Source organism: Canis aureus, unplaced genomic scaffold, assembly GCF_053574225.1.
Source record: "Canis aureus isolate CA01 unplaced genomic scaffold, VMU_Caureus_v.1.0 ptg000132l_RagTag, whole genome shotgun sequence".
Taxonomy (NCBI): domain Eukaryota; kingdom Metazoa; phylum Chordata; class Mammalia; order Carnivora; family Canidae; genus Canis; species Canis aureus.
In genome coordinates this window covers 182,863-209,575 of record NW_027554443.1, presented here as the reverse complement: position 1 = coordinate 209,575, position 26,713 = coordinate 182,863, and the positions used below count along the sequence as shown (strand labels likewise).

General features: G+C 37.5%; 2 long non-coding RNA genes across 3 annotated transcripts in view; one reads left to right on the top strand and one right to left on the bottom strand.

The window, feature by feature from the left end:
• LOC144309640 (uncharacterized) overlaps positions 1-18,277 on the bottom strand; it is a 39,835-nt gene extending 21,558 nt beyond the window's left edge. Inside the window, exons 1-3 of one of the 2 annotated variants that reach the window (XR_013375576.1) lie at positions 18,178-18,277; positions 14,115-14,526; positions 1,019-1,102 (exon numbers count right to left, since the gene is read on the bottom strand). This is a non-coding gene — a long non-coding RNA (uncharacterized LOC144309640). The remainder of the gene's footprint in view (positions 1-1,018; positions 1,103-14,114; positions 14,527-18,177) is intronic. The other variant, XR_013375577.1, reaches the window with a different exon arrangement.
• Positions 1-26,713, top strand: part of LOC144309639 (uncharacterized) — a 41,586-nt gene that overhangs the window by 4,255 nt on the left and 10,618 nt on the right. The window lies entirely within an intron of this gene.

The window sequence follows — 26,713 nt, the reverse complement described above, 5'->3', positions numbered from 1 at the left end:
AAAATGTGGGGACTTTCTGGCAGCATGAATACTATGTAAGAAAGTACTATCATGACCCAGTATAGCATGAAAACAACTGGGTTATTTCAGTGTTGTCTTTTTGCTCCTTTTATATTTTTATCTTAAAATATTACCTATAATAATTCTGAGGGGAATACATGCTGCTCATGTTTATTTGGTAAGCAAGCCTTGGTGGAATTCACAAAATCTACAGTCCTAGCCTTGGCTTATAGTTATAATCTATTTTAAAAATCAGAGCTATTTAAAATGATACTGATACATAAAGAATACTTATGGTTGATAAAAATAGAGTTCTGTGGTTGACTATAAAAGTCATATTCTGGTGACATCATAACTTAAGCTGTCCTGTAAAACCAGGTGTTCTTAACTAATCAACAAAAGCCATTTACTGACATTAGTTTGGGGTGAAGAATCTTTATGGGGTTCTTAAAGAACTCAAGGTGTATCATTGCATTTATTCAGACAGTACAAAATACTGAACGTTTTCTTTCTACTTAAATGTGTGTGTTAGATACAGCTGCTCTTTTCTTATGATAAAACAAAATGAGAGTAGGGTGTCTAAATAAATGGAAAGGTTTCCCTTTCCTCAAATGCAATTAAAGTTTTAGAAAAACTTGGGGCCCTTCCCTGCTTTCTCTGCTCCTCTTATTTTCTCATCACATTAGAACTAATTCACTACCTTTGTTGCTTAAAAAGAAAAAGAAATTAGAAATAAGTTACTTATGCTTCTCTCCCTTTGAATAATTTTCCAAATGCTTAAATTATTATATTAGATAAATGTACATAGAAGTAAAATGAAAACCCAATGACTAGCTGATAGCTATCTTGTAGCGGTATTGTTCTAGGATGCATGTTTTCCAAGACCTTGCATTAAAAGCTGTCATTTGTCAATTTTCTTTTGGCCATTTTTCCCCCCTATTAAAAGAAGCAATTTAAAAAAGAAACACTGTGATTGAGCAGAAAAGAAGCAATCTTGATGACATGCTTTAATACTTACATAAGAGCCATAGCCAGATTTAAAAAAAAAAAATCTTCATCAAAACGAATTTGCTCTTTGAAGGCCACCAGGATAATCAGCAAACTTTAGAGAAAGGGGACCAAAAAATAGCTCATTAGCTTAATGATAATATCCATAATCACGTTTGATTGAGTCACAACCTAATATTTCTCAGCAATTTTGTTATAGCCCATTCAAAGCAAGCAACCTGTTGCTATTGCATTGTGAGACCCAGGGTGAATCGCAATCTGAGTTATTTTGTGGAGGGTTTCTTGGAAAGGCAACTTAATCATAACTAGGAAGGCTAAAAAGAGTAAAACATGGTCACAGCCTGGTGAATTGATACTTTGTTGCTGAGAAAGATATTTCCCTCATGTGTGGTATCTGGAAAACTTTATCACCTCCCCAAAACTTTAAAATGCATCCAAACGCACACAGCAAGCTAGTCCTTCCTTCCATTTCCTTACCCTGACCGGGTCACGATGTTTCTACCGATCCAGGGCATGGTTTCTACTCATGCTGCTTTTCCATCAGCCTACTGCTTTCCCGCCTTGGACCATCTGCTTCCCCTGAAGATCTTGCAGAAAGATCTGTGGGACCCAACAGAGTTTTTCTGGCTGCTGCTACTCAGATCGTATTCAGAACCTGGTGTGAAGTTGGAGTTGGGGTCAGGTATAGGGAGTAACTCATCAACTACACACTGACTTCAGGCTGAGTTTCCAACCATCTGCAGCCTGGACAGCTGCTCATCTCTCAAAGTCTAGCTAGAGCCCGATTGATTGTGCCATAGAGAGAGCAAACACTTGAAACACGAAGGACTAAGGAGTAGGGAAAGGAAGAGAGAGGCTCCTATGGGGCAAGGGATATTCTCAAAGATGTGAATGTACAGATCCTTCAAAAGCAAAACAGGACAACCCCTTAACATGCTTCTTGCACATGAAAATGTAGAAAATCCTGCAGAGGGAGGGAAAGAGTTTAGGATTTCCTTAGTACTTCCTGCCTCAGATTTGCATTGATAGCCAGAGTTGGTAACTTGCCAGTTTTAAAACAGCCTTGAAAACTCCCAAGTTCTGTTTTCCTTTGAAAGGCTGAAACATACAAAACTGGTTTTCTAAAAATTGTCCAGCAATAGAACCTTGAGGTACAACTCCAAATATGTCTTTCGCTTCAGGGGGTAATATGAGAGCATGAAACTATGATAAATCTTGTTTGTCTCATTTGAGAATGTACACAATTTTAATTGGTTTTGAATAAGAGAAAAATAGTAACAAGGGGCCACTCTCCCTTTCTAGTTGTCCTGTTTTCTTTACCTCCCCCCCATATTAAATTATCTTTGGAATTGTCTTTTCTATAATGCAGCCATTGTTTTCACAGTACTAAGTTTAGTGCCTAGCTAAAAGGAGGAGCTATGTGAAAAGTTCATGTTGTTGTTGTCTTTCTCTCCAGAATCATTCTTAATTCAAAAGAAACCTCATGTCAATTTGTTCTAACAGTATCTTCCTAACAGCTTCCTTTCGCTTTCTCTCAGTTTGGGAAAAGAACAATAGAATTATAAATCAAAATTATTTCTCTGAAGTAATTAAATCTATTAGAGGGTTGGAGGTAGGGGTGATTTGCAGGGAGGGAGACAAAAGAAGAGAAGTAGGATGTAAGTTCATTTCAGGTCTTTCTGGCTCCAGGAATTCTGGAAAGCGTCATTATTGCACTAATATGATTTTACACAATCCTTTTTGACATTATCAGTCTTTTTGGCAGAGAGAGGGCTCAGTCACAATTACGTCCATGCCAAATTCTAAGAAAACCAGTCTTTCTTTAAAAGAAAATCTTTGTAGTGTTGGACTTCTTATTTGGAGTAAATGGTTGATGTTTATCCACAATTGGCTTCGAGTACTACATTAAAATTGTGTTTTGTAGCAGTCTTGTAAGCCACAGCTGTATGTGATTAAATAGTGTAATATCAAAAGCGTGTGAGAATAGGCTTTTTTATGCTATAGCTGTTGCACAGCAAGAGAGTAGATGGAACCAGAGGGAGAGCCAGGGCAACAGTGTATTTATGTGTTGTAATACCTGCGTCGAGGATACACATTGCTGTTTTTTGCAGTAGTGGGAAAATGCTGACCTATCTTGGATGTCATTGAAAAATACACTTTTTGAAAATGGACATGGACCTATCATACCAATTTTTATTTTAAACAGAGAGTTACTGTTTAATTAGAAAACACATATTTACCGAAGGGTCCGAAACATTTGCAAGTGGAAGGATCATAATGATTTTCCATGCAGCACACATTCAAATAACAAAAGTGAATTTCTCATTTCTGTTTTGAAATCATAACTTTTTTGCTTTTTTAAAAAAATTTTAAATGTTTTTTGCTGCTTTAAGCTGTGGAACTATTGTAAGAAAATCATCAGGCCATTTATCCCTAAAAAAGAGTGACAGGTAATGAGGAGAACAAAATAGGCGGTGGTATGATTCTTTTTTTTTTCTTTTCAGATATTTGGAAATATAGTATTTGGTTTTGTATGCCTATTGTTCCTTTGTGGCCACTGTTAAGAAGTACATACTTGTACAAAGGGACACACTTTTGGGTCTATCTCTTTAGCAGGATATCATAATAAGGAGATTTATTTTTCATGGGATGGTTAAACTATAAAGTTCTTGAAAGAAAATATTCATGAAACCTGTCATCTTGAGTTTTCTTGAGCTTGTGAATCTATAGGATACTAATAAGAGATTTACTAGTACGTCATTGTTTTCAGGGCCTTGAAAAAGCCTGTAGAAGTAGCTGTTGGTTTTCAAATTTCAGGCATTAAAAAGCAATTTGGAAAAGGAAAAAAAAGAGGGGGTTGACAGATAAGTTGGATTCTGTTTGTTTTGTTTTTCATGTTGATATAAGCAGCAAATTTGTTCACATTTAAACTTTTTTTTTTCATGTAGATTTACTGGTCAGGAAGTATATACCATGTGGAATCAGTAACTGGGTATAGCTTTGGAATTCAGAACATTGACATCTAATAGATAACAAATTTCAAGAGTATGGATAACAAATGCTGAGTCATGGAGTCTGGTTTTGTTTTATTGTTGTGGAGGGAGGGAATTCTCTGATTTGTGTGTCAATGGATTGGTTTCAGGTTCTCTAAGATCTCTTCCAGGCTTAGTATTTGTGACTCACACTTTGAGACTAAATGAGCCTGCTTTGATGTATTCGTGGTACTGGGAGATGACCTTGGTTTTGTGCTGTCAATGAGTTTTGTTCAGGTCCCCATCCTTTCTCCAGAGCAGATCAAATACTGCTTTGCCCACTCTGGTGATTGATGAATTTAACTGTCTGCTTCCTTTGCCAATCTAAACCCAGTGTACCAAGAGAAACACATTCATCACCTGGGAGTGGGTGGAGAGCAGCTCCCAGGGGTAGGACAGAATGACAGGCATCATTTAATCATGGTCATTGCCAGCTTTGTTATCGTGGTTAAAGTTTTCTCCTTTGGGTAAAATTAGAGCTTATCTAAAGATGGTGACAGTGTGATGCTTTACTTTTCTTCATTTAACTTCCTCTCTGCAGGTGGTTTCAGAACTGAATGAGTAGGCATATGTTAGGCCTAACCAGTGGGGTGATGGAGGCAGAAGGATTGCCTCATTAAGGCCCTGACAACCCTAGTTTTGTGAATGAAACTAGGAGCTAGTGCCAATATGGAAATGACAATTGATAGATGAAATACTATTTTGACTGGAGGTTATAAATCCTTAAAACCCCTAAATTGCTGAATAGTAGTCTTTAAAACATGAGAAAAGAATACTATAGTAACTCTAGTATATGGAGTAGTAGGAGGAAGAGAATTACTTCTCCGGGACACATAAGCACAACCGTTATCTTTCTCTCTTTTTCTCACTAAGTACCCTTCTCATTCCCCCAAAAGCTCCTATTAGCTGAATTAATGAAAGTAAATAGAGGGACGCCTGGGTGGCTCAGCGGTTGAGCGTCTGCCTTCAGCTCAGGGCATTATCCTGGAGTCCTAGGATCCAGTCCCACGTCAGGCTCCCTGCACAAAGTCTGCTTCTCTCTCTGCCTACGTCTCTGCCTCTCTGTCTCAGTGTCTCTCATGAATAAATAAATAAAATATATTTTTTAAAATAAAGTAAATAGAACCTTGAATTTTGTTTTTATGAATGATAGCCAGATAGAAAAAAATAGACTTGACTTCATACATAGTTCAGGCAACCCTGATAATGTCCTGTCTTATTGTGTGGAAAGTAAGAGACAATGGAAGAAAAATAAATCTTGCTATATTCTAAGTATTGGTACTAATTATTTTAGGTATGGAGTTTTGGTTTCAGAGTTAGCTTTCCTACCATTATATTGTAGGGTTAAGAAGTTGGTATACATCACACTTCATATGCTAGAATCTTTGGCTATTTCATTCTTAACTAATGGTTTTCAAGCTGAATATGAATCATGCATAGAATTTAAGGAGAGTTTTTGAGGAGCCTTCCTATTTTTATCTCGTGTACTGCTGTCTATTTATCTTAGTCACATTGCTGATTGAGGACGATTTAATGAAAACGAAAATGGAAAACAGAATACTAACTGTCTGGGTTTCTGGACCGGTTAAGATACCTTAAAAGGTTTCCTTACATATGCGAGTCATATTTGAAGCTATTATCGATGTCTGTAAACTCTCATATTGCCCCTTTTAAAACTTATCAGTCACATAAATTGGGTGGTGGCACCCTGACTATAGCTCCTGTTGAGGTCACTTAGCATTCAAGCAAATATACTTTTGAGCTCCTAGCTAGTTTCGAGTGGATGAAGTATTTGAAGGAGTGTGTACAAAGCTTGGAATAAAATCTCAGAGATTGTTTTCTAGTGTATCATACAAAAAACCCATCTGACATACTTACGATGTTTCATTTCTTCATCTCTTCTCAAGAGATAAGAAAAACACTTTTTTTGACTTGGTACTTGTCCCTGGAAGGGTTGTGACACTCCTGAATTACCCTCGGTCTTGCTTTCGGCCCCTAGGCCTCTTGTCCCTTGCTGTGCATAGCAATTCAAACTGAGCCATTAGAAATAAGGATGTTGTATTTCAGTATAAGGCAGGAAATTCTGGAAAAGCATAAAATTCTGATGTCCTTTTTAAAGTTATTCCGAAAAATTAACCACTGCTTTTTTTTTTTTATGATAGTCACACAGAGAGAGAGAGAGAGAGAGAGGCAGAGGGAGAAGCAGGCTCCATGCACCGGGAGCCCGATGTGGGATTTGATCCCGGGTCTCCAGGATCACGTCCTGGGCCAAAGGCAGGCGCCAAACTGCTGCGCCACCCAGGGATCCCTTTTTCTTTCTTTCTTTCTTTCTTTCTTTCTTTCTTTCTTTCTTTCTTTCTTTCTTTCTTTCTCTTTCTTTCTTTCTCTTTCTTTCTTTCTCTTTCTTCTTTCTTTCTTTCTTTCTTTCTTCTTTCTTTCTTTTTCTTTCTTTATTTCTTCCCTTTCTTTCTTTCTTTCTTTCTCTTTCTTTCTTTCTTTCTTTCTTTCTTTCTTTCTTTCTCTTTCTTTCTTCTTTCTTTCTTTCTTTCTCTTTCTTTCTTTCTTTCTTTCTTTCTTCTTTCTTTCTTTTCTTTCTTTATTTCTTCCTTTTCTTTCTTTCTTTCTTTCTTTCTTTCTTTCTTTCTTTCTTTCTCTTTCTTTCTTTCATTTTTTCTAATGAAAATTTATTTTTTATTGCTGTTCAATATGCCAACATACAGAATAACACCCAGTGTTCATCCCATCAAGTGCCCCCCTCAGTGCCCACAACTCAGTCACCCCCACTCCCCGCCCTCCTCCCCGTCCACCACCCCTAGTTCGTTTCCCAGAGTTAAGAGTCTTCCATGTTCTGCCTCCCTTTCTGATATTTCCTACCCATTTCTTCTCCCTTCCCCTCTATTCCCTTTCACATCTTCTTTATCCATTCATCTTTCGATGGACACCGAGGCTCCTCCCACAGTTTGGCTATTGTGGACATTGCTGCCAGAAACATCAGGGTGCAGGTGTCCCGTCGTTTCACTGCATCTGTATCTTTGGGGTAAATCCCAGCAGTGCAATTGCTGGGTCGTAGGGCAGGTCTATTTTTAACTCTTTGAGGAACCTCCACACAGTTTCCCAGAGTGGCCTGCACCAGTTCACATTCCGACCAACAGTGCAAGAGGGTTCCCTTTTCTCCGCATCCTCTCCAACATTGGTGGTTTCCAGCCTTGTTAATTTTCCCCATTCTCACTGGTGTGAGGTGGTATCTCATTGTGGTTCTGATTTGTATTTCCCTGATGGCCAGTGATGCAGGGCATTTGCTCATGTGCTTGTTGGCCATGTCTATGTCTTCCTCTGTGAGATTTCTGTTCATGTCTTTTGCCCATTTCATGATTGGATTGTTTGTTTCTTTGGTGTTGAGCTTAATAAGTTCTTTATAAATCTTGGAAATTAGCCCTTTATCTGATACGTCATTTGCAAATATCTTCTCCCATTCTGTAGGTTGTCTTTTAGTTTTGTTGACTGTATCCTTTGCTGTGCAAAAGCTTCTTATCTTGATGAAGTCCCAATAGTTCATTTTTGCTTTCGTTTCTTTTGCCTTCATGGATGTATCTTGCAAGAAGTTACTGTTGCCGAATTCAAAAAGGGTGTTGCCTGTGTTCTCCTCTAGGATTTTGATGGAATCTTGTCTCACATCTAGATTTTTCATCCATTTTGAGTTTATCTTTGTGTCTGGTGCAAGAGAGTGGTCTAGTTTCATTCTTCTGCATGTGGATGTCCAATTTTCCCAGCACCATTTATTGAAGAGACTGTCTTTCTTCCAGTGGATAGTCTTTCCTCCTTTGTCGAATATTAGTTGACCATAAAGTTGAGTGTCCACTTCTGGGTTCTCTATTCTGTTCCCCTGATCTATGTGTCTGTTTTTGTGCCAGTACCACACTGTCTTGATGACCACGGCTTTGTAGTACAACCTGAAATCTGGCATTGTGATGCCCCCAGCTATGGTTTTCTTTTTTATTTTTTTTTTAAACAAGCTTTTTTTAAATTTTTATTTATTTATGATAGTCACAGAGAGAGAGAGAGAGAGAGAGGGAGGGAGGGAGGCAGAGAGAGAAGTAGGCTCCATGCACCGGGAGCCTGACGTGGGATTCAATCCCGGGTCTCCAGGATCGTGCACTGGGCCAAAGGCAGGCGCCAAACCACTGCGCCACCCAGGGATCCCTGGTTTTCTTTTTAAAAATTCCCCTGGCTATTCGGGGTCTTTTCTGATTCCACACACATCTTAAAATAATTTGTTCTAACTCTCTGAAGAAAGTCTATGGTATTTTGTTAGGGATTGTGTTAAATGTGTAAATTGCCCTCGGTAACATTGACATTTTCATAATATTATTTCTACCAATCCATGAGAATTGAATATTGTTCCATCTCTTTGTGTCTTCCTCAATTTCTTTCAGAAGTGTTCTATAGTTTTTAGGGTATAGATCCTTTATCTCTTTGGTTAGGTTTATTCCTAGGTATCTTATGCTTTTGGGTGCAATTGTAAATGGGATTGACTCCTTAATTTCTCTTTCTTCAGTCTCATTGTCAGTGTATAGAAATGCCATTGATTTCTGGGCATTGATTTTGTATCCTGCCATGCTACCAAAGACATGGCCAACATGCACATGAGAAAATGCTCGGCATCACTTGCCATTAGGGAAATACAAATCAAAACCACAATGAGATACCACCTCACACCAGTGACGATGAGGAAAATTAACAAGGCAGGAAACCACAAATGTTGGAGAGGATGTGGAGAAAAGGGAACCCTCTTATACTGTTGGTGGGAATGTGAACTGGTGCAGCCACTCTGGGAAACTGTGTGGAGGTTCCTCAAAGAGTTAAAAATAGACCTGCCCTACGACCCAGCAATTGCACTGCTGGGGATTTACCCCAAGGGTACAGATGCAATGAAAGGCCAGGACACCTGCACCCCGATGTTTCTAGCAGCAATGTCCACAATAGCCAAACTGTGGAAGGAGCCTCGGTGTCCATTGAAAGATGAATGGATAAAGAAGCTGTGGTCTATGTATACAATGGAATATTACTCAGCCATTAGAAACGACAAATACCCACCATTTGCTTCAACGTGGATGGAACTGGAGGGTATTATGCTAAGTGAAGTAAGTCAATCGGAGAAGGACAAACATTGTATGTTCTCATTCATTTGGGGAATATAAATAATAGTGAAAGGGAATATAAAGGAAGGGAGAAGAAATGTGTGGGAAATATCAGAAAGGGAGACAGAACATAAAGACTCCTAACTCTGGGAAACGAACTGGGGGTGATGGAAGGGGAGGAGGGTCGGGGGTGGGGGGTGAATGGGTGATGGGCACTGAGGGGTGTACTTGACGGGATGAGCACTGTGTGTTATTCTGTATGTTGGTAAATTGAACACCAATAAAAAATAAATTTATTATTAAAAAATAAAAAATAAAGGGTTAAAAAAATAAAAAAAATGTAAATGGTCTAACAGCTCTAATCAAAAGATAAAAGGGTGGCAGAATGGATAAGAAAAACAATATCCATTGGGGTCACGTTGGTGGCTCAGTGGCTGAGCATCTGCCTTTGGCTCAGGTCATGATCTCTGGGTTTTGGGTTCGAGTCCTGGATCAGGCTCCCCACAGCAAGCCTGCTTCTCCATCTATGTCTCTGCCTCTATCTGTTTATCTCTCATGAATAAGTAAAATATTAAAGAAAAGAAAAACAATATCCATCTAAAGATGCCAACAGGAGTCTCACTTCAGACCTAAAGACTCATAAAGATTGAAAATGAAGGATTAAAAAAAAATTCACCATACAAGGAAAAGCAAAACAACAACAACAACAACAACAACAACAACAACAACAAAACAGTCCAGGATGGCAATACTTATATCAGACAGGACAGACTTTAAAACAAAGAGAGTAGCAAGAGACAAAGATGGTCATTACAAAATAATAAAGGGATTAATCCATAAGAGGATATGGCAATTATAAATATCTTGATCATATGCTATAAAACTAGAAATAAATCACAAGAAATAAGTGAAAATGTCACAAATATATGGAGACTCAACAACATACTACCAAACAGTCAACAGGGTAATTAAAGGAGAAATAACAAAATGCATAGACACAAATATAAATGACAACACAATGGTCCAAAATTTTGGGAAGGCAGCAAAAGCAGTTCTAAGAGAGAAATATATAGGGATATCAGCCTACCTCAAGAATCAAAATAAAGCTCCAATAAACAATTTAACATGTCTACGGAACTAGAAAAATCCCAAGTATTTTTCAAAGAACTACAATAAATAATACTGAAATTTGTAGGAAACCACAAAAGACTGAATAGCCAACACAATCTTGAGAGCGAATAACAAAAGCTAAAAGTGTCATGGTTCCAGATTTCAAGATATATTGCAAAACTGTACTAATAAAAAAACTATGGTACTGGTACAAAAAATCAACACATAAATCAAAAGAACAAAAGAGAGAGTTCAGAAACAAACATAGGATTAAATGGTCAATTAATCTATGAATAAAGAGGCAAGAATATGCAATGGAGAAAAGATAGTCCTTCGATAAATGGTGCTGTGAAAATTGGATAGCTACATGAAAAAGAAGGAAATTAGACCACTTTTTAACACCACACACAAACTCAAAATGGATTAAAGAACTCAACATAAGACCTGAAACCATAAAAACCCTAGAAGAGAGCACAGGCAGTAATGTCCCTGGCATCAGCCATAGCACTATTTTTCTAGATATGTCTGCTGAGGCAAGGAAACAACATCAAAAATAAACTATTGGGACTACGTCAAAATAAAAAGCTTTTACACAGCAAATATAATTATCAACAAAACAAAATGACAACCTACTGAATGGGAGAAGATATGTACAAATGATATATGTAATAAAGTATTAATATCCAAAATATATAAGGAATTTATACAACTTAATACCAAAAAAGCCAAACAATCCAATTAAAAAATGGGCAAATGACATACATACATTTCTCCAAATACATATAGATGGCCAACAGACACATGAAAATATGTTCAACATCACTAATTATCAGGGAAACGCAAATTAGAACCACAATGAGATATCACTATAAACCTGTCAGAATGGCTAAAACCAAAAATACAAGATACAAAAAGTTTTAGCAGGACATATAGAAAAAGGAACCCTCTTGCACTGTTGGTGGGAATGCAAGAGGAGCAGCCACTGTGGAAAGAGTATGGAGGTTGCTCAAAAGCTTAAAAGTAGAAATATCTTATGATCCAATAATGCACTATTATTTACCCCCAAAACACAAAAACACTAATTTGAAAAGATGAATGCACCCATATGTTTACCACAGCATTATTTGTGATAGTCAAGATATGGAAGCAAACTAAATGCCCATCAATAGACAAATGGATTAGAAAGTATTATGTATATACATACACACACACACGGAATATCATATAGCCATAAAAAGGAGGAGGTGTGCCATTTGAGAAAACATGGATTAACCTAGAGGGTATCGTGTGAAGTGAAATACCTCAGACAAATACTTAAGTGGAAGTTTTTAAAAATGAGTAAACAAACAAAAAGCAAAATGAGATGCATAAATCCGGACCACTAACTGGTGGTTGTCACAGGAGAGGAGTGTGGGGTGTTGGGCAAAATGGTGAAGGGAAGTGTGAGATATAGACTTCTAGTTATTGAATGAGTAGGCCATAAGAATGAATGCCCAGCGTGAAGAATACAGTTAAAGATGGTGTAAGAGCAGTGTGTCAGGACAGGCCGTAGCTACACTTGTGGTGAACATAGTATAATATATGGTCTTAAAAATATATATATATATATATATATTTATATTTATAAAAAACATATATATATATATATATATAGTCTTGTTGAATCACTATGTTGTACACCTGAAGCTAATGTAACCTTGTGTGTCAACTATATATACATACATAGCTCCTGAAAAATCCTTGGATTTTTCTTTTAAACAAACATTTAATGAGCACATTACCTGCTGGACTGACACTAGCTAATTTCACCTACAATATCACAGCTAAGTAAAATCTTGGTTATTTCTGCTCTCACCACAACTCTGTATACTTATTATTCAATGAAGGAATATCTCTGGTCGCTGAAATTGGACCCAATTTTTATTATCTTAACTACACCACAAGCACAATCTGATTTTACCTTCTCAAGCCTGAATGTCATTGGAAAAAAATAAAGCCTAGAAGAACCATTGGATAAAAACAGAGTACTGCATGTATAACCCAAAATTGGTTCCACACACCAATTTCTATATTTTTGATTCATAACTAAAGGATTCCTTGGTTAGTTCTCTGTTCATCTGAATGTGAAACAGCTCCCTTGCCAAGGTGATTTTCTCCTGGCAACCAACTCTTGAGTAAATATCAGAAGGATACTAGTTTGACCCAACTTACAATTCATCTGATTAAATTTGAAGTGGGTGATCCATTATTAAATAAAAGTCGAAGAACCTTCCTTCCATTTCATTTCTTGTGATTACATGCACCTGCCACATGGCTGAACAGCAAAATAACACTCTACATATAGCAGACTAGTTCTCATAATTTCCGCCTGTGTCTATCTGGACAAATCACCCATTTCAATGTATTCTTTAGTGAGTCATATACAACGTATATCTATGATGGCTTTTTAAAAAGCTTTTATTTATTTATCTGACACAGAGAAAGAGAGCATAAGCAAGAGGAGTGGCAGGCAGAGGCAGAAGCAGGCTTCTTAGTGAGCGGGAGCCCAATGCAGGGCTGGATCCCAGGACCTGAGATCATGGCTCGAGCCCAAGGCAGATGCTTAACTGATGCAGCCACCCAGACGCCCCTCTATCATGGCTCTCAAGATATTTAGGTTGAAACAGCGCTTTAAATAAGGGAACAGAGAAATTCAGTACATGTAAAAAAAAAAGTTTAGCCAGGAGTGGTAAGGAGTTCCTCCCTGTATATTACATCTAGATCTATTGGAGCAAAGAGAAAAAGAATATTCGACCCTCCTACACATGACAGGCTGTATGATATATTAGAAAGGGAATGAATGTGAATTAATTGGAAACTGCAGATTCCATTCCAAGCCCCCATCCTGCTGTGCACCATCTATTTGGCCAGATATAAATAACAACCTCTCCAAATGTTTTATTCATATTTGTAAAACTGATAAAAAAGATCCTGACTTACCCACTTCAGGGAATTGCTAAGGGAATCCAAGAGATAATAGAAATTGCCTTCATAAAATCTTAAAAGCCACGTAAGCATTTAAACCCACCATTCCAAGTTTTCCTTTTATTTATTTTTTTAAGATTTTATTCATTTATTCATGAGAAACACAGAGAGGAGAGAGAGAGAGAGAGAGGCAGAGACACAGGCAGAGGGAGAAGTAGGCTCCTCACGGGGAGCCTGAGGTGGGACTGGATCTCGGGACTCCAGATCAGCCCCTGGGCTGAAGGCAGCGCTAAACCGCTGAGCTATCCGGGCTGCCCCCAAGTTTTCCTTTTAGGAGAAGGTAGGTGAGAATCACAGTAAAGAATATTTCAGCAGGAGTGAGGAGACCTAGCTAGACCTCTGGCTCTGCCCCAGAGTAGCTGTGTGATTCTCCAACACAGCATGCACCCTTCTCGAATTTCTGCTGCTTACCTATAAAAGGTGGAAAAGTCTGATGGAATATTTAAAAATCACAGATTTTAGAACCTGAACATTTGGCAGAGTACCATATATTGCGCAAAACTCTTTTTCCCTCCAGATTTTTTATTTCAAGAGAAAAATGACTTAAAGTCAGAGGGACCTGTAGCTGCTGCCAATGCCATGTGTCCACCTTTAGAAATTTTAATCACAGATTATTGGGGGGAGTCAAAGAGGAAAGCAACTTAACATGCTTTGGCACAACCTTAATTGCATGATAAATGTACTTCCAAATAACTCTGACCAAATTCCACTGGCTTTTAATTCAAGGATATAGTGATCTTTCATATTCCTTAGACATTCTGAATGCATCTTAAATACACATTACGAAAGCCATTATCTATACCTGAAAAGGCTTCCTGCTGGAAAGATTGAGGCGTTTCCTCATCCATCTGTTGCCTTGATTCCCAAATATCTGCCACAGCAGCTGTCTCTTGTGTTACTCCAAACTCTCTGGTAGATGGCCAGCCTATAAATATGCTTTCCAAACATGTGGTAATATAAGCGGAAGGTGCAGCCCCCTGCATCGGTGGCATTGAGGACAGGGCTGAGGAAAGTAGCTCTGTTTTGGAAAACCTGTGGCTCCGAAGATTCTATGTAGAGATAGTGTCCTTTAGCTGTGCCCAAGGTATGAGCCTTCATTGGCCCTGTATTAAGTGTTGAAGTTGGACCGTGCTTCCTGGTCCAATCAACGTCGTCTTCTGTATCTTGTTCCCAGTTACAGATTCCATTTTCAAAGTTACATTGGAACTCAGGTACTGAAATTGGCATGAAATAACAACAAAAAAATAATTAAGGACAAAAAACATGATTAAGAATACTTGTTGATATTTGGCTCCTGCCAAGGTTAATGATTTTAATGTTTTTTAAATGCGACACTAAAAGTTTTTAAAAAGTGAATAAATCCTAGATTTATATCAAGTAATAATATTTTATAGACTGGGGGGGGGCATTACTTCAGCCATTATTTTCCAAATGCCTTTTATACCCATCCTTCACCATTTCCAGCACTATAACTTTATGCAAATGATGAGGGCACCATGACTGACTCAATACTATAAACTTCTGGCTCAGTCGATTTCAGCCTTAGCCAAATGTCCCAATCACCAGTGAATGTTAAAAATCAAAACAAAACAAAAAACATGAAGTTCCAGAACTTATCTTCAGAGATGTTGATTTATTTTTTTAAAGATTTATTTATTTTAAAAAAAAAGATTTATTTATTTTAGAGAGAGAAAAGGGGGGTCAGGGGACAGAGGGAGAGATAATCTCAAGCAGGCTCTCCACTGAGCACAGAGCCCTACAGGGGCTCAGTCTCACAACCCTGAGATTATGACCTGAGCCGAAATCAAGAGTTGGATGCTGAACCAACTGAGCCCCCCCAGCCCCCCCGGAGATGTTGACTGAACTGCCACAAATAGTGCGGTTGAACATCAAGATAATTCATTATCTCCCTTGGCGATTCTAACATGCAGAACTGAAGAGTCATACTTTAATAGAGTCCAATCTTTCAGAATCACCTGATGTGTACAGCATAATTGCTTGCTCCATGGCGAAGCTCCATACCAGCACTACCTGGTTAGATATGGGGGACCGAGCAATCCATATTTTTAACAAGTATTCAACATGATCCTGATGCCAGCATTTTCCAGACCTCAGGCTGAAAAACTCCTCCCTTTGGTTTCATCTTGCCCCAATTCCACATTTCCCTCCATCAGTGCCAGAAAGACCATTCTTCTGCCTTCCATGGCAATTTATCATTTTCTTCCTGTACATACATGCTCATTTAATCCAAACTGAAATCTAAGCTCTTCTTTCAAGCTTTACGTTTCCCAAGTTAAATTAACTTCCTGTTTGTCCCTGGCCAGCCTTTTCTTAGCATACACCACCTTCCCCACTTGCCTTAAACACCTCACTCCTCTCTCCTTCTCTATTTATGCCTCCTGTTGTGCTGCGGGCTCTTGGCAGCATCTCCTGAGAGGCAGTCTTTTCTTCTCACTGGATTGCAGCTCCTTTGAGCTGGAGCTTTTAAGCTTAAAACTCCTTCCAGGCACTAGAAGAATTCAAAGCACTTATAAAGGATTGACTAGCCCCTCGTCACCTAGCTTATCTACCACAATTTCCAGAATATAGTAATGTAGTCATTTTCAGGATGTGAACATTTTGTTGACAACAAGGATTTGTTTTTAGAATAAAAACATTTAGCATTATTTGGGTAGAAGGAACAGGAGTTAGAATTAATGCATAGTTTTACATTTTAGCTTCATTCACCAAAGTTAATATTTTTTAAACATATAAATGTCAGCTGTCCTTTCACTATTCATCTTAGTAAATGCACTTGGTGCCAAAGGGGAATAAATATTCTGAAACAATAAATATAAGCAAATGTGGATAAATGCAGCCGGGCTAGAACAAATCATCTGTCTTTGAAAACCACGGAACAGGAGCTTAGAACTAATGATGGGAGCCCAGTGAGTAAATGTCAAATGGGAGATGAGCTTTTGTTTGATATTTCCTCACTTGTGACTAATCAAGCCCAGCTGTGACGTGAACTGGGGACCCACAGCATACTCTCCGGGTGTCAATCTTTGGCTGTGGAGCAGAAGGAGAATGTCAAGCTGCTAAGTTTTTTGACATAAAACTGGCACTAAAGCCAACAGATTTTGATATTGCCTGTCTTCATATTGACTGTATGTTCAATCTCTATTTTGAAAGGGAATGCACGTAGCTCCACCTTCAAATAAAAAACCCTATCTCTAAACGTAGGAAGATTTAGGAAATAAAACATAGATTTCTGGATGCCTAATGCTTTCTATGGAATCCAGGAACACATTTATATGGAAAGCTGCGAGAGAAACTGACACTCTGATACCACTACTGTTCTCTTTCACTAATATTTAGTCACAAGTAGTATTTTGATTATTATAGTTGTACTGACATAACTCCATCTAAGTTAATAGTAGTTTTAAGGATAATTTGCTTTTTTTTTTTTTTTTTGAGGAGTGGGCTTCGGAGAGCTTCAGAAAGATGAAAAAGCTTTCTAAAGCCACAAAAATAAATTACCTTGGGGACAAGTTACACTTCTTATGTTAGCCATTGTCTAAATTATCAACTTTATTTATATCCACTCAAAGAATTAGTTGTGTAATGAGATGCATGGTAATTCTGACTTCAATCCACCTGACTGTATCAAAGATCACATATATGCAGCATGCTGTACAATAATTTATATGGAAGTTTCTTAATGCAGTGTTTCCTATGATGCACCAAGCATTTTATGGCTTCACTTTGGTTTATAATTAGCCTCTCAATGTAATAGGCATATAGCTTGAATTTTAAGAATTGTTGCTATTTCTGGACAAAGAAAGATGCAAATTCTTTTTCTGATTGATTTTGTAATTGAAGTAAAAAACAGCTATAAGCTTCTGATTCATTTTCAGGAGCAAGTGCAATGGGCACTACCTGGTGCTAGGTTTATTAAATTATAAAATGTATACAATCATCAGATACCATAAACTTTCTGGTAATTTAAACCAGAAACTCAAGACTTACCTTTGACACAGCACTCCCTGCTCCCTATAGCCAAAACATCATCAAATGTCCCTCCTAAGTATTTCCCCAAACATCAGTCCCTCCATCTCCATCACTGCCGCTGTGATACAGGCTGCCCACCCCTCCTCAGTGGATTATCGCAATGGCCTCCTGATGGGTCTCCCAAATCCACTCTCCTCCAATCCACTTATCACTCTGTATCTACACTGACATGTTTTAATATGCCAATTTTATTATACCACTTTCCTTCTTAAAAACCCTCAAATGAAGAAAAACTTTCCTAATATAGACTATAAATATCTGCAAATCTGGCCTCCTTCACATTTCTGTCCTTATACTGCACCCTATCTCTCCTTCACCTCCTCGCTCCTACCGCACTGGCTGGCCTCCATCTGCTACACGGTCACATATCAGGGCTTTTGCATATATATGCTTTGACTTTTTTATTTTCAGATCTCAGCTAAGTCATCTCCTTTAGAAAGTTTAATACCATTATTATAAAGTCACCGCACTCCTCTCCGTATCTCCCATCAAAGCTTCCAGTTTGTATTTTTAAAACAATATTTGAATAATATCTACTTCTCAATTAGACTGTAAATTCCATGAGATCTGAAACTCAGTCATTGTGGTTAGCACTTTATCTATAGTATCTAGTTAATAAGTCCACATAACAAATATCGGTAACCTGATTAATCAACCACTCATCACGGTCGTCAACTCTGGAACAATGTTTCCTGTCTTTGCCTTGATTGGCTAGAAAACAGTGAACAAATCAAGATCTCCACTGTAAAAATACGATGGACCAAAATAATAATAATAATTAATAATAATAACAACAACAACAACAAAGCACTTACCACAGTCAACCTCATCAGTATGATCACCACAATCATCTACCAAATCACATAACAGAAGTTTTTCTATGCAAGCCTTGCTGCGTCGACAGCAGAAAAAGTCCAGCTCTTCACAGCTCTCTGCAGGAAGAGAAAGGGTACAATTTTCAAATCTGATGTCATCAATAGCTGAGACTCCATCATAAATGCCAAGACTGACTTTATCTAGTGACAAATGGAAGGGCTGAGTAAGGCGTCCAAGCTGAATAGTGGCCTGTGACCACTGGTTGCCCTGGTTACACAATACTCTCCAGAGTACTGTAGAGTCGTTGGAATCTTCCACATGTAGCTGTAGCTCAGCTGCTCCCACTGACAGACCATGGTCATAAAACCTGAAAAAGAACAAACACAAGGAATGGAAATGATTTATTGCATAGACTAAATATTTAACTTATAGGCTCTTCCACTCAGTCAACCGTTGATTAATAATTAGCTACAATGGACGCCTTTATTTCTTGCAGTAATCATTGCTGCTCATATGTGAGAGCTTATCTGCTGAGGTGCATACTCTGGCTCCAGGACCCTGGGAGCCTTTCTCAAGGAGTTCCATCTAGAACAGAGGAGGCAGAGTTAATTAAATTATAATCCACTGTTGGAGGGAAAGAGTCTCTTTCATCTAAAGAAAGAACACAACAAATACTGATAATGTGCTTCTAAGTAAAATGCTAATTGTATAAATATAACAGTACCTATTTTTAAAGGCAAACCAAGGGCAAATCATAAAGTCTAACAAGTGCAGAAGTACGCCTGCAACCACCGGGTTGCTGGGGTAGCTGACCACAGTTTTTAGTATTTACCAGAAGGAAAGTATGCATCCAGGTCCTGCCTGGCTAAACGTTGGGCTCTGGAGTTTGGCAACTTGTGACAAGCTTCTGCTTTCTTCAGAATGAACATAAAATGCCCTATTGAGATACAAATACAAATTGTAAGTTAGCCGACTGAGTTGAGGCACCTGCCTCTTAACCTTGTACTAAGCTCTGTGTCTGACTAAAATTAAGACTATACAATCAAAAATCAATAAATATGATGAGTCAAATTTGCTCTTATGAAAACTAAACTAGTATCTACCTCCAGGTTGAAAATCATGCAAAAAGTTAATAATTTAAGTGAATTCAGCCAAAAGCATATCTATACTCCCTCCCCACCACCCTTAAAGGAGTCATTTCACACTAACAACATAAACGTAATTGACACTATTTAGCTATTTGTCACACTATTTGTTGCAGTAACATAGAGCTTTAAATGCTTATCTTTCTCTTAACAGGCCTGACCAAGGGTGAACAAAAGCCTCTCCTTGCTTATTACCTTCAGTTGTGTTGGGAGTATGATCCCTAGGTGGAGCCTGTTGCTCAAATTCAGCCAAAAGGTTACTTCTAGAGTTCCATACCCAATCAAAATGGTCACCACTAATTGCTTCAAACCAACCACAGCTATCTGCTTCAAAGTCACATTTGGAGCCTGAAAAACAAAATGTGACTCCTAGGATGGCTCTCCGGAGTATTCATATACTTTAGAATCGTAAAGCTCAACTGAAATACCTTGTTATACTTCTCTAAGTACATTAAAGGATACATTTGAGGAAAAAATGGATCCTATCTGATCTGAAAGAAATAAAAACCAGAGTTGTGCTTTCCATACTGAAAAATTAATAAAGCAGAATTATCAATTTAAGAAATTACATTTTTACCAAATAATTTGTCAAAGAAACAGCATTATTCAGCTATATTGAGTATAGAATTGCCAAGGTCTACCTAATTTATTCGATACTCATGTTATTTCTCTGCCACTATGACATTATTTGGAAGACTTCATTGTTCCTACGGATTATTTTATACTAAAATATGAAAAGTAGCTACTTCAAAAAGATTAAAATTTGAAAAACCAAGATTATTATAATTAATATTACGTTCACCACCAATTTTGTAGAGCTTAATATTTCCCAAAGTATTATATGCATTGCATAATATTTATAGGGCAGAATAATTTGACCCACTTTTCAGGAAATAGGTAAGAAATAGTTAATTTCCACAAAGCCATTAGAAAAGAGGAAGAGAAAGACAGGACTGAGAAGTTATAATAATAGTATGAATTATAGCTAATATTTAATAGATACCTATGTCATAGACCCTGTACTAAACACTTTATATAGATCCAACTTTCACAATAGCCCAAGGAAGAAAGGAAAGTTCAGGGAAGTTATTAATCTAACTAAGGTCATAGAGTTAGGAAACTATGTAAATGGATTGAAATCCAAAGATTTTTCACTTCAATGATAATTATGACAGGTTAGGGGAAAAATACTAAGAATATTTAAAACTACATTTTTATAGGCCATCTCTGTTTATAAATACATAATATATAAATAACTCATAAATATACCTAGATTTCAGTGGTTTCAAAGTATGTAGTTGCCATTTCAATCCCTGAGAAAGTAATGCTTTTGATTCCTTTTTCAGACAATTAAAAAAAAACAAAGGGGGACACCTGAGTGGCTCAGTGGTTGAGCATCTGCCTTCGGTGCAGGGCATGATCTCAGGTCCAGGGATCAAGTCCCACATCAGGTTCCTGCGGGGAGCCTGCTTCTCCCTCTGCCTATGTCTCTGCCTCTCTGTCTCTCATGAATAAATAAAATCTTAAAAAAAAAAGGATCCAGGAGTTCTTTTACGAAAATACAGAAAGAAAACAAGTTATTGCTACTATGGAATAGCTATCACACATAGTTCCCTGGAAAGGGAGCCTTATTGTCTATTGTCTGCTATCCAAGGAGATACCAATGTAGAAATAAATGAATATACTAATGGTGGTAAAATTTCAGAAACCACTGTGGCAATTTTCTAGTTTTATTAGATAAGATCCATCAAAGACAGCAATTTTTAACAGATGCTTTGCTGCTAAAATTTAAATATGCCTATCTAATATACTGTGTTCCCAAATATTTAGATTTCTATACACATTTTAAAAACTCACCTCAGCTGTTCAGAGATGTAATAAACCAGCTGAAATTAATTTAGCTAGCTGTTAACCAAATATACACTTCATAAGAACAGCTATTAAAAATTCTGTATGTCGGGACGCCTGGGTGGCTCATCAGTTGAGCAACTGCCATCAGTTCAGGTCGTGATCCCAGGGTCCAGGATTGAGTCCCACATTGGGTTCCCTGCAAGGAGCCTGCTTCTTCCTCTGCCTAAGTCTCTGTCTCTCTCTCAGTGTTGTTCATAAATAAATGAATAAATAATCTTAAAAAAACAGTCTTTTCTGACTTAGAGATATAATATTCTGGGTAAATTTTAACAATTGAGGTTCAAAGATTGTTCACTTTTCTGGAGCCTCACTATTGACTTTCTTAATTATCATCATTATCAGAAACAGCATAATTTGCAAGAACCATAGTTATCACTACTTCAGGGTTTATTGTATACCAAGCTTTGTGCTAGAAGCTGTTATGCTCATCATAGGATATCTGTTGACATAGTTTCTTTTTTAATTTTTTAAGATATTATTTATTTATTCATGAGAGAGACAGAGAGAGGCAGAGACATAGGCAGAGGGAGAAGCAAGATTCCCACAGGAGCCTGATGCAGGACTCGATCCCAGACCCCAGGATCATGCCCTGAGCCAGAGGTGGACGCTCAACCACTGACCCACCCAGGTGTCCCTGACATAAAGTTTCTAAAACTTATTTGTCTATTTCTATTTCTATGGATATGAGTAAAAAACCTAGTGACTCTATAGCAGCTTTTAATTATTTTCAGTAAAATTACTCTTGTTGCCACTATTAGTTATATAAATATAATTATAGTAGCTACCCCCAAAGAAAGGATGTTAGGGGATATTTGGTAGAAAGACACACAGGCTCCTACACTATCACTGTCACGTTGAGAGCTTTTCACTAGGAGAGAAGAAATTAAATTTATGTAGGAGCCAAGGAACCTTGGCAGGGTGATGGATACAGAATCAGATGGTCTTATATCAGACTCACTGTTAGAACTTCTTTGATGGTTTGAGATGATTCCTACAGAGAATCATGTATAAGAAATAAACATGAAATGAGCAAAGCACTGGAGCTGATAATTTGGGTCTCATGCAAAGACTTAAAAATTTAAAGAAGGGTACTCTTTGATATATACCCAAAGGAGCCCAAAACACATCCACACAGAAACCTGTACATGGCAATTCCTAACTGCCAAAACATGGAAGCAAAAAAAAAAAAAAAAAAAAAAAAAAAGTCCCTCAATAGGTGAATGGACAAACTGTACTATACCCAGACAGTGGAGTGTTGTTCAGCACTAAAAATAAATGAGCTATCAATCCATGAAAAGCCATGGAGGAAACTTAAATGCATGTTACTAAGTGAAAGAAACCAGGCTGAAAAGGCTCCATACTGTAGGCTTTCAACTATTTAACATCTGGAAAAGGCAAAAATATGAAATGAGTAAAAGGAGGAGTGGTTGCCAGAATTTAGAGGTGGGGGGAAGGCTGATGAGGTGATTCACAAGAGTATTTTCAATACAAGAGCAATGTCATGAAAATACTTTGTATGATACCATATTGACAAATAGATTTTACCACGCATTCTTCCAAACCCACAGAATGTATCACACCAAGAGTGGACCATACTGGGCTTTGAATAATTATGATGTATCAGTGTCGAATCATCAGTTGTGACAAATGCCCCCCTCCCCTGCCCGCTGGGAAATCTGATGTAGGAGATGCTCTCTCTCTCTCTCTCTCTGTGTGTGTGTATGTGTGTGTGTGTGTGTGTGTGTGTGTGTGTGTGTTTAGGGCAGGAGAGGTATGTGAGAAATCTCTACTTTTTCCTCAACTTTTCTGTGACTTGAAAACTGTTCTGAAAAAAAAAGTCCTAATAATTAATTAGTTGAGCTGCTGAAGAAAAGTCTGAGCTAGCAGAGGTTATTTCATGAAGTTTAAGGAAAGAAGCCATCTCTATGACATAAAAGTGCAAGGTGAAGCAGCAAGTGCTGATGCAGAAGCTGCAGCAAGGTATCCAGAAGTTGTAGCAAAGAGAATTAATGAAGGCAGCCACACTGAACCGCAGATTTTCAATGTAGATTAAACAGCCTCATAGTGGACGTTAGGACTTTCATAGCTAGAGAGAAGTCAATGTCTGGCCTTAAAGCATCAAAAGACAGGCTGACTCTCTAAGTTAGGGGCTAATGTAGCTGATGACTTTAAGCCAAAGCCAATGCTCATTTACTGTTATGAAATTCCTAGGGCCCTTCAGAATTATGCTAAATCCCTTCTATCTGTGCTCTATAAATGGAACTGCAAAGCCTAGATGACCGTACATCTATTTATGACATGATTTCTTGAATGTTTTAAGTCCACTGTTGAACTGACTGCTCAGAAAAAAAAAAAGATTCGTTTCAAAATATGACTGCTCACTAACAACGCACCTGGGCACCCAAGGGCTTTGACAGAGAGGTACAGTGAGATTAATGCTGTTTTTCTACCTCTAATACAACATCCATTCTGCAGCCCATGGATCAAGTGGTCATTTTCAACTTTCAAGGCTTAATATTTAAGAAACACATTTCATACAGCTATAGATGCCATAGATACTGATTTCTCTGATGGATGTGGGAAAAGTCCATTGAAAGCCTTCTGGAAAGGACTGACCACGCTAAATGCTATTAAGAACATTTGTGATTCGTGAGAAGCATTCAAAATATCAACAGAAATAGGAATTTGGAAGAAGTTGACTCTAAACCCCAGGGATGACTTTGAGGGGCTCAAGACTTCAGTGGAGGAAATAACTGCAAATGGGGTGGAAACAGCAGGAGAACTAGAATTAGAGGTAGAACCTGAAGTTGTGACTGAACTGCTGCAATCTCATAATAAAACTTGGATGAAATAAGTCAGTTAGAAAAAGATCAATACCATATCATCTCTCTTATATGTGGAATTTAAGAAATAAGACAGATGAACATAGGGGAAGGGAAAACAAAAAAAGAAGCAAACCACAGGAGACTCTTAGCTACAGAGAACAAACTGAGGGCTGCTGGAGGGGAGATGGGTGAATTGGGTGATGAGTATTATTGGTTGCACTTGTGATGAGCACATGATTTTATACATTAGTAATGAATCACTGTACTCTACTTCTGAAACCAATATTGAACCACATGCTAACCAACTAGAATCTAAGCAAAAACTTAAAATTTTTAAAAAAGTACTAATGCCAAAAATGAAGGCTTTAAAAGTGGGGGGAAAAACTTGAACAGATTAGGAGTTGCTTCTTATGGATGAAAAAAGAATATAATTTCTTGAGACGTAACCTATTCCTACTCCTGGGAAAGAATCTGTAAAGATTGTTGAAATGGCAATAAGGGATTCAGAATATTACATAAACTTAGTTGATAAAGCAGCAGCAAGGTTTGAGAAGACTGACTCCAATTTTGAAAGAGGTTGTACTGCGGGTAAGATGCTATCAAATAGCACCATATCCTACAGAGAACTGTTCATGAAAGGAAGAGCCAATTGATGTAGCAAATTTCATTGCTGTCTGATTTTAGCAAATTGGCACAGCTACTCCAACCTTCAGTGACTACCACCCAGACCAGGCAGCAGCAATCAACGTAGAAGCAGGACCTTCCACCAACAAACAATTATGACTCCTTGAAAATTTGTATAATAGAATTTTCTAACAATAAAGTACTTTTTAATTAAGGTATGTACATTGTTTCTTTAGACATAATACTACTGCACACTTAACAGGCTAAGGTATAGTGCAAACATAATTTTTATATGCACTGGAAAAGCAAAGAATTCATTTTATTGTGATACTTGCTTAGCTGCAGTGGTCTGGAACAAAAACCACAATATCTCTGAGGCGTAGCTATGATAACTGTAAGTCCACTAGGTTAACTCTCCCTGTTTATCTCTCTTTCTTGCTAGATTTCATGACCCTCCTTGAAAGTTACATGAAGGAGGACAAAAGTTATTTGAGTGTTCTAGTACATTGAGGTTCTACTTTATTTGATTTGATTAAGCAGAGGTTATTATAAGCTTTAAATACATTAAAACTATGCATACTATTTTAGAATATGTTCTCTACTCATCGTATTTCTTTGAGCTTCAGGCTTTTTCACGCATTCAAAAGGAGTTATAATAATTTTGGAGTTGTAATGTTAAAATAACTGTAGTCTTCATCAAAAGTTAATATTCATTAGTTATTTAAAGCATAAAATAGTCAAATATTTGTAAAAGTACCATGAAATCAAAAAGACTGCTATATGAATAAATAGATGAAATCTTTTAAAGGAACACCAATGCACAAACAGTAACACTTTACATTCAAAATTATTGCATTTGAAGTAGCAATTATTAATTACATTATTCTACACATGGTTTTAAGGATCTCCTGTAATCTGACCAGCAGAGGTACTATTGGGACATAATTCTCCAGGGTCTCTCATGTTTCTGCATGTCCTATAAGCTGAGCCATTAACTGCCCCTTTGTTCCAGACCATCCTTTTAAGGATATTAAAATAGTAAATGCTCATGAAAAATAGAGGTAGTGACTCCATCTATAAGAGAGGGCAAATTATTGTCTTGTATAATATAATAAGGAAAATGTACTCCTCTTAAACATAGGTCAGACACATTTGCTTGAATCCCACTATAAGATTTGGGTTCCATAAACACAGGCTTTCTTAGCTGTGATGCATAACCTATTTCTCATGCATATCAGCCTGGGCCCCTCTGAGCTGCTCCTGGGACTCAGGGAGCAAGAGGAACTAAGGCAAACAGGACATTTATGCTGGGTGTTACACCATTAATAATAAATCCTTTAGTCTCTGAACCAGAAGTCTCACCTATTTTGGCAGCATCCATAGAACTACACAGGCTAACTTGCTAGCTTATAAGTAAAGTTTCAGACTCTTCACATTTCTCAACACATCCTACATTAAATATTATGTATATACATATAAAATACATATATATATATATATATATATATATATATATATATATATATATATATAGTGCTCACCAATAGGGAGCCTAAAATCTAGCATGGGAAATTTATAAACAGGAAATTATGACAACAGAATAACAAGTACTCATTCATTCACTCTTCATTCACTTGACAAAGATGTACTGCGTACACACTATATGTTTGGCACAGGTATAGAGTCTTCTAAGAAGACAGAAAAGTAAAATGGGGAAAAGAAAACAGAAAAAAATCTCTGTCTTCATGGCATTTAAATAATGTGAGTGAGAAAGGTAGGGATACTAGGTGAGATATTGAAAAACAAAAGAAATAGGTAAGACATATATAATTCATTTAATGATAATAAGGCAAAAAAAAAAGAGAAAGGAATAGAGCATGACAGAGTAGGGTTGAAAATTCACAGATGGTGATCAAGGGAGGTGTCCTAGAAAACCTGACAACTAGGTAAACTCAGAGCAATCACTTTAATTTTTTGGCCTTAATTTTGAGGTATTGGAAACAATTAGGGATGCTTTAACAAATTCTGAC